The 8,038-nt window shown below is 37.1% G+C and overlaps 1 non-coding gene across 1 annotated transcript; it reads right to left on the reverse strand.

Annotated features, from left to right (window-relative positions):
* Window positions 1-5,934: 5,934 nt before the first annotated feature.
* Window positions 5,935-6,105, reverse strand: LOC126023277 (U1 spliceosomal RNA). Its single transcript, XR_007500454.1, has one exon. It is a non-coding gene; the product is annotated as a U1 spliceosomal RNA (small nuclear RNA).
* Between the last annotated feature and the right edge of the window lie 1,933 nt (window positions 6,106-8,038).

The following is an 8,038-nucleotide window of genomic DNA, read 5'->3' on the forward strand; positions in this document are numbered from 1 at the left end:
AAGCTCAAATTATTATTATTATTATTATTATTATTATTATTATTATTATTTTGGTTTTTGGGTCACACCTAGTGATGCTCAAGGGTTACTCCTGGCTATGTGCTCAGAAAGCTCAGAAATCACTCCTGGCTTGGTGGACCATATGAGACACTGGGGGATTGAACTACAGTTTGTACTAGGTTAGTGCTTCCAAGGCAAGATGCCTTACCGCTAGTGCCACTACTCCAGCTTCAAAACTCATTTTAATGTAGAGATCATTACCATTAACACTTGTTCTTTCAACATTTAAAACATGAAAGGAAATAGTAATAACATCCAGCAGAAAAAATCCTCTCATGATAAACCTAAGTGAAAGAACTCCTTTGTTTTCAGAAACAAGGACATGAGATATTAGGTAATTTGACATTTTCTCTTTAGAATGTACTGGATAGTTTCTTCCTTTCTTCCTCCTTCTTCCTCTTCCTTCCTTCCTTCCTTCCTTCCTTCCTTCCTTCCTTCCTTCCTTCCTTCCTTCCTTCCTTCCTTCCTTCCTTCCTTCCTTCCTTCCTTCCTTCTTCCTTCCTTCCTTCCTTCCTTCCTTCCTTCCTTCCTTCCTTCCTTCCTGTTTTGCTTTTTTTGGGCCACACCTGGTGACACTCAGGAGTTACTTCTGGTTATGTTCTCAGAAATCGCCCCTGGCTTTAGGAGACCATATGGGATATCGGGGATTGAACCCAGGTCCGTCATAGGTCCGTCTGTGTTATCGCTTCAGCCCAGATAGTTTTCTTTGAGTAAAGACCAAGATATTTCTAACAGATCCTCCACTGATTGTTTTAATATAATATTGTTTCAGTTTTAACATTTTAACATTTATAGTCTCTTGAAGAATCTTTTTATTGGGGGGGCACACCCAAATACTTAGTACCAAAGAGAAAGCACTAAATTTTATATGATACAAAGGAAAAAAATGAGTGTTGGCTTTCTTTTTATATATAATAAAGATAAAATTTTCTGAACTTATTTTTCCTATACATAGATGTACATGTAATCTATTATGCTGAGTGAAATAAGTCAAAGGAAGAGAGATAGTCAACAGAATAGTCTCACTCATCTATGTTTTAAGAAAAATAAGAGACATTCTTGCAATAATTCTCAGAGACAAAAGAGAGGAGGGCTGGAAGGTCCAGCTCATGACATGAAGCTCACCACAAAGAGTGATGAGTCTAGTTAAAGAAATAACTACATTGAAAACTATCCTAACAATGTGAATGAATGAGGAAAGTAGAAAGCCTGTCTAGAGTATAGGCAGGGGTGGGGTGGGGGAGAGGGAGATTTGGGACATTGGTAATGGGAATGTCGTACTGGTGAAGGGGGATGTTCTTTACATGACTGAAACCCAACTACAATCATGTTTGTAATCAAGGTGTTCAAATAAAGATATTAATAATAATTTAAAAAAGTTAAAAAAAAGTCCCCTGAAAAGTAAAATTCCAAACCAATTTAATATATTAGTATAAGAATATAAATCTACATTTCCAACTGGAGTAGGAATTTATTCTGTAGATAAAATTAAATTGAAATAGTTTGAATTAAGAGACTCAAATATACTGATGATATTCAGAGACAGATAAGTATTTCTTTAAATAATAAAGTATGAAACAAAAATCAATATATAACAAACAAGTGGGTATGCAATAGAGAAATAATAGAAAATAAAAGTTTAATTTTGTTTTTTTCAGCAGTACCCAATTTTGCTCAAGCAGGGTTTTTTTTTTTAATATAATTTTTATTTTGGTCATAGTGGTTTACATATTGTTGACAATAATATTACAGGTTCACATTTACATAAAATCAGGGGGTTCCCATCACCAATTTGTCCTCCCTACCCCTCTGTGTTCATCCTACCTCCCATATCCCCCTCCCTCTCCCCCGGGGCTGCGAGAAATTGTGGTCCCCTCTGTACCTAGCTTACTACTTAGTAGTCTTGGTCTTGGTGCCTCCCTTATTTCCCCCTCTAACTGGGAGGAAGGACTACATAGTTCAAGTTATGTGGTTTTTTTTTTTTTTTTTTTTTTTTTTTTGGTTTTTGGTTTTTGGGCCACACCCGGCGGTGCTCAGGGTTTACTCCTGGCTGTCTGCTCAGAAATAGCTCCTGGCAGGCACGGGAGACCATATGGGACACCGGGATTCGAACCAACCACCTTTGGTCCTGCATCGGCTGCTTGCAAGGCAAACGCCGCTGTGCTATCTCTCCGGGCCAAGTTATGTGGTTTTATTTGAAGAAGAGAAAAGTAATAAACTGGGGTAAAAGTCTAATATGCCGAAAATGGGGGGAATCCTTCTAGAGGCTCTCATTGTCGGTTTGAGAGATGAAGGAGAAAAAGAAGGTGAAATACCCCTACAGTACAAAAAGAAGAGTCAAATATCCAGTGAGCACTCCAGTGATAACGATAGGCACCACAAAAAAAAAGCCATGGTCTTGAGTTAAAAAAACATGGCAGAGCACCTAAAGAAAGAAAAGAAAAGAAGAAAACAAAACAAAACAATATAAATATAAATGGGGACAACAGCTTCAATAACCACACCAAAACAAAGCAATCAACAAAAAGTAGATAGGTAAATAAAAATAATAATAATAAATGAAGAAAAATAATATATAAAAGATTAAAATGTTTTGTGCTTTTTGCCTTTTTTTTTCTTCCTGCACTGGCACAATAAATATTGGGGTCATTTGAAAAGGAATTCACTTGGCCTTAGCGCTATGGGATTTCTCCACCCTTGGGGTATATTGTCACAGGATTAACTATAGACTCCGTTCAGGTTCATTTACTCTACTGGTGGTGCTTTCGTGGTGGTTGGAAAACTTCTGCTCTGCGCTGGGTGATGAAATAAGAACGCTGTATCTATAGATCTCAGTATCAAGCAGGGGTTATTTTTATACAAGACAAGCACCTGACACTTGTACTATTTCTCCAGGAAAAATTTAAAAGTTGTTTATATGAAAAAAAATAAGAAATCTATTATTCTGAGTACACTGACTAAGTTGGAATTTGAACTATTAAATCTGTCTTTATTTTCCCTTTAAGCTAAACAGATTTTACAAGTCCTTTCTAGACCCTTATATCACAAAATTTCTTTTTTTCCCCCTCTGATTTGCTCATATTTTTTGTTTATTTGCTTTGGAGCTGCACTAGGCAGGGCATAGATATTATTCCTCACTATTCAGAAATAATTCCTAGTGGTACTCAGGGTACTGTCTTATGGGATGCTGAAAATCTAACCAGAATGGCCATGTGCAAGGCAAAAGCCCTACCTGCTGTCATAATGCTCTGGACCCAGATTTGCTCAACTTTTTAAGGAATCTCAGCAATAGATCAGTTTTTATTTTAACAATATATTTATTTAAAAATATTTCATAGAAAAAGTAGTATAGAATATTACAGACTATATCTTAAGTGATTTCTGTCACAGACATTATTTTTATATAAAAATCCTGGTACTTTTAGTTATTACATTTTTAAAATCATTATCTTAGTTGAAAGATCTTGTATTTAGTAAAATTTGATCTTTCTATTGTGGCATTGAAATAACTTTGGTTGATTCACAAATTCAAGCATTGATCTACCTAAATATATTACTTGGTTATTATATGTGGGATCTAGAGATTTAGGATGGTAGCGTTTATAATATTACACCTCCATAGTGGTTTGGAATAGCAAGCCTCATTTTTATTTTTTACCATTTTTCTATCTTTTCAACTAATCTTCATGTTATGATGGTTTAAGAAGTCTCCATGGGGCCGGAGAGGTAGCATGGAGGTAGGGCGTTTGCCTTTCATGCAGAAGGTCATCGGTTCGAATCCCGGCGTCCCATATGGTCCCCTGTGCCTGCCAGGAGCAATTTCTGAGCATGGAGCCAGGAGTAACCCCTGAGCACTGCCGGGTGTGACCCAAAAACCACAAAAAAAAAAAAAAAAAAAGAAGTCTCCATTAGGACATTTTTTCAAACATATTTACCTTATCATACGTTCTTTAGAGTTTACCACAGTTGGCAATTTTCTGTTGTGGTGCATTTGAAAAGTTTATTAAAGTTAAGGACAATACTAAACCTAAAGTATCCAACACAAAACTGAAAAAAAAAAAAAAAACCCTAAGAGACACACACTTTATTTTAAGGTTTCTTTTAAATGAAGCTGCAGTAATCAGTAAAATAATAGATCAATGAAACAAAATAGGAAAGATCATTAATAGAGTGAAATAAAAAATGGTCCAATATTTTTTCAAAAGTACAAAACAAATCCAACAGAAAAAGAAAAGTCTTTTCAGGAAATCTTGCTAGAAACAATTGAATATTCATATCATAAAGGCATAAACAAAAACCTTACACTATGCACAAAAGTGAATTCAAAGCAGATCATAGATCAAATAGGAGAAAACATGAGAATATTTTGATAATTTTATAAGATTTTAGATATATTCCTGAAAGCATAATCTGTAAAAGAAAAATTAATTTGAACTATATTAAAATTCATTATGTTGCTTTAAAGGACAGTTTAAAAGGATGACAATATAAGTAAGAAAATACTTGTAAATCATATATAAAAAACTTTTATTTTAAATATTTAGATAGTAGTTACAGCTCAAAAACAAAGAGACCGAGAAATATTTGAGCAGGGAAGGTGCTTGCCTTGCATATGACTAACCCAGGTTTTATCCTTGGAACATGTATGGTTCCCTGAGTTTACCAGAAGTAATCCCTGAGTGCAGATATAAGATTAAATCCCAAACACTGATGAGTGTACCCCTTCAAACTTCAAGAATAGTAATATAAATCCCATTAAAATTAGTTTTTATTATTCTAGAGAACCTAGAAGAAATAAATACATTTTTGGATTCCTATAACTTTCCTAAGGCTGAAGCAAGAAGATAATAGAAGATCTGAACAGTACCAATTATTATAGAAGAAACAGAAATGTAGTCAAAAAGTCGCCCTCAAAACAAAAGCCCAAGCCCAGATGGTTCTCTAGTGAGTTCTTCCAAACCTTTTTGTTTTGTTTTGTTTTGGGGTTTTGGGTTATACCCGGCGGTGCTCAGGGCCTTACTCCTGGCTTTGCGCTCAGAAAACCGCTCCCTGGCAGGCTCGGGGAGACCATAGCGGGATGCTTGGGATTGAACCCGGGGTCCGTCCTGGATCGCCACACGTGTTGCAAGGCAAAAAACCCTATTGCTGTGCTATCTCTCCGGCCCCTTTTCCAAATTTTTAAAGAGGACCTAGTGCTAATCCTTTTCTGGCTCTTTCAGTAAATGGGGGAAACAGAAATACCCACAATTTTTACGTGGCAAACCACCACCCTGATACCAAAAGCATACAGAGATAGTACAAAAAGGGAAAACTACTCATTGATATCTCTGATAAACATAGATGCAAAGATCCTCAACGAAATACTAGCAAATTGAATCCAACAATATATCACAAAAACTATACACCATGGGGAGGGGCAGAACTATTGTATAGCGGGTAGGTTATTTGTTTTGCACATGGCCTACCTGGGCTCAATCACTGACATCCTTATAGTCCACCAAGATAAGGAGCCTGACAGGAGTAATTTCTGAGCACAGAGCCAGGAGTGATCCCCTGAGCATAGTGAGAAGCCCTAAAGCTACTAAAGTACTAGGGACCACTCCTGGAAATATTTGGTCCAGCATTGGTGCCACACCTAAAAAAAAAAGCTCAGTGTACATTGCATTGTTGTTCTGACTTGGTGGTGATGTAAGTCATCAGAGTTATTCTTGAGAACCAAAATCAATGGCCATTCTTGGGTGGCTATGCAGTGTAGAGTCAGAAGTTAACTTGGGCCTGGATACCACAGTTCCACTGATTTGAACTATCTCCCTACCACTGAAGGAATTCTTAAATATCCACTATAGAGTATGCGGGTTTTTTTTTTTTTTCTTCCAGGGGAGAGCGCGAACACAGTCCCCCCCACTACCACAAATTAAGTAGCAGTCCGTGTTTTCCCCACATTTGGGGAAATCGCAAGGGGTCAGCACACCGGAGTGCAATAGGTGAGCCTCGCCCTGGGGAAACCACCTTCCGTGATCATGTACTCCCCTGCCAGGTAAGTATTTAGAGTATGGGTTTTAACGCAGTTTTGAATTTTTGGAAGCAGGAAAATGGTAATTTCTAACAAGCAGTGAATTTTCCTGAAATCTTAGATATCAACATATTTCTCATCTTTAAACTTACAGTACAACTGCATATAAGTTTTTGTATTAACCTCCTATCTTTCAAATCCTTAATGATATTAAATTTTGTTATGGTTAAGTCTGAGGCCAGTACAATTTTCTCTTCTTTATACTTTGCCTTTTCTACCTGGCTTCACCCATCACTTAAAAAAGTTAGTAACTATAGCAAAAGATAAAATATTATTCCTTGGGGCCCGAGAGATGGCATGGAGGTAAGGCATTTGCCTTTCATGCAGAAAGTCATTGGTTTGAATCCCAGCATCCCATATTGTCCTGGAGCCTGCCAGGAGCAATTTCTGAGCGTGGAGCCAGGAGTAACCCCTGAGCGCTGCTGGGTGTGACCCAAAAACAAACAAAAAAATATTATTCCTTATCCCAATCTAATTATTTTGAAATAAGAAATGTTTAGAAGATTTTCACTTTCAAGATGCCATATTTATAAATGCTTTGCATGTTTAAAGGTAAACCAGGCTGCCTAGTTTTTAAATACCAACTCTGCCCCCAACAGTTAAGTGAATTACTAAACTGTGCTTCAATTTCCTCATCTATGAAATTGTTAAAACTATTGTAACTCATAGAATTGTTATGAAGACTAAATGAAGAAATACTCAGAATTTGGGGGGGAGGGTTGGGCTTCACCCAGTGATGCTCATGGGTTACTCCTGGCTATGTGCTCAGAAATCGCTCCTGGCTTGGGGGACCATATGGGATGCCAGGGGATCAAACCACAGTCCATCTTAGGTTAGCATGGGCAAGGCAGATGCCTTACCCCTTGTGCCTCCGAGCCGGCCCCCATTCACTTATTCTCAATCTTAAGTTAATACAAACAATATTGCAATGGAAAATATTGTCATTTCACATTTTAGTAATGTCTATTATTTCATGCATGACCTTGCTTTAAACTCATTCACCTGGGCTTAGAGATATGGCACATGAGGTGATTTTTACATTCATCAGATATCTGTCAATAATTTCCTCTTCTGTGTGTGTGATATTTCTGTATGGTTTTAGTATCACAGTGATACTAAAAGAAACTGTTTGGGAGCATTTCTGTTTCTTCAAATTCCTAGTTGAGCTTGGAAAAGATTGGTAGTAGGTCCTCTTTGAAGGTCTGAAAGTATTCACTAGTAAGTACTTACTCTTTCTGGTGCTCAAATCTTCCATTATTCTTGTCCACTGGTCTTCATAACTTGGCATTCCCACCAGCAGTGAATAAAAATTCCTTTCTCTTCACATCCCCACTAGCACTGCTTGTTTTCATTCTTTGTGATGTGCACCAAAGAATGTGTGAGATGGTACCTTATAGTTGTTTTGATTTGCATCTACCTGATGATTAGCGATGTGGGGCATTTTTTCATGTGCCTTTTGGCCATTTGTATTTTTTCTTTGGCAAAGTGTTCATTTCTTCTCCCCATATTTTGATGGAATTATATGTTTTTTTCTTGTGAAGTTCTGTCAGTGCCTTGTATATTTTGGATATTAGCCATTATCTTATGGGTATTGGGTTAATAGTTCTTCCCCATTCAGTGGGTTGGCTCTTGTATCCTGGGCACTATTTCCTTTGAGGTGCAGAAGCTTCTCAGCTTAATATGTTTATCTGTTTATCTTTGCTTTCACTTGTTTGGAGAGTGCTGTTTCCTCCTTAAAAATGCCTTTAGTCTCAATGTCATGGAGTGTTTTACCTACGTGTTGTTCTATATTCCTTATGGTTTCAGGTCTGATATCAAGGTCTTTAATCCATTTGGATTTTACCTTTGTACATAGTGTTAGCTGGGGGGATCTATGTTTGCTTTTTTGTAAGTGGATAACCAGTT

The sequence above is a fragment of the Suncus etruscus genome, chromosome 11 (genome assembly GCF_024139225.1).
Source record: "Suncus etruscus isolate mSunEtr1 chromosome 11, mSunEtr1.pri.cur, whole genome shotgun sequence".
NCBI classification, from domain to species: Eukaryota; Metazoa; Chordata; class Mammalia; order Eulipotyphla; family Soricidae; genus Suncus; species Suncus etruscus.